We start from the raw sequence: 368 nt of genomic DNA, 5'->3' as shown, positions 1-368 counted from the left end.
TAGAATAGCCATTTTGACAATATTGATTCTTCCAATCCATGAACACGGTATGTTTCTCCATCTGTTTGTGTCCTCTTTGATTTCTTTCATCAGTGTTTTATAGTTTTCTATGTATAGGTCTTTTGTTTCTTTAGGTAGATATTGATAATGCAAACTTTTGGTACAAACACACGTAACTTGACTATAAATTGAACCAGTTTATTTAAACCCTCAGAAATCAAACACCACCAGACAGGATGTGATTAGTGACCAGCAGAGAGGAGATAGGAAAGGGAGTATGAGTTTGAAGAGAGGAGGATCATGTTAATCAGGAACCAGAGAAGTCATCTTTGTGTTGACCTTGATTCCTTGGAAATGAGGATGTGTCT

The sequence above is a fragment of the Cervus canadensis genome, chromosome X (genome assembly GCF_019320065.1).
Source record: "Cervus canadensis isolate Bull #8, Minnesota chromosome X, ASM1932006v1, whole genome shotgun sequence".
NCBI classification, from domain to species: domain Eukaryota; kingdom Metazoa; phylum Chordata; class Mammalia; order Artiodactyla; family Cervidae; genus Cervus; species Cervus canadensis.
Note: the sequence above shows the minus strand (reverse complement) of the source record.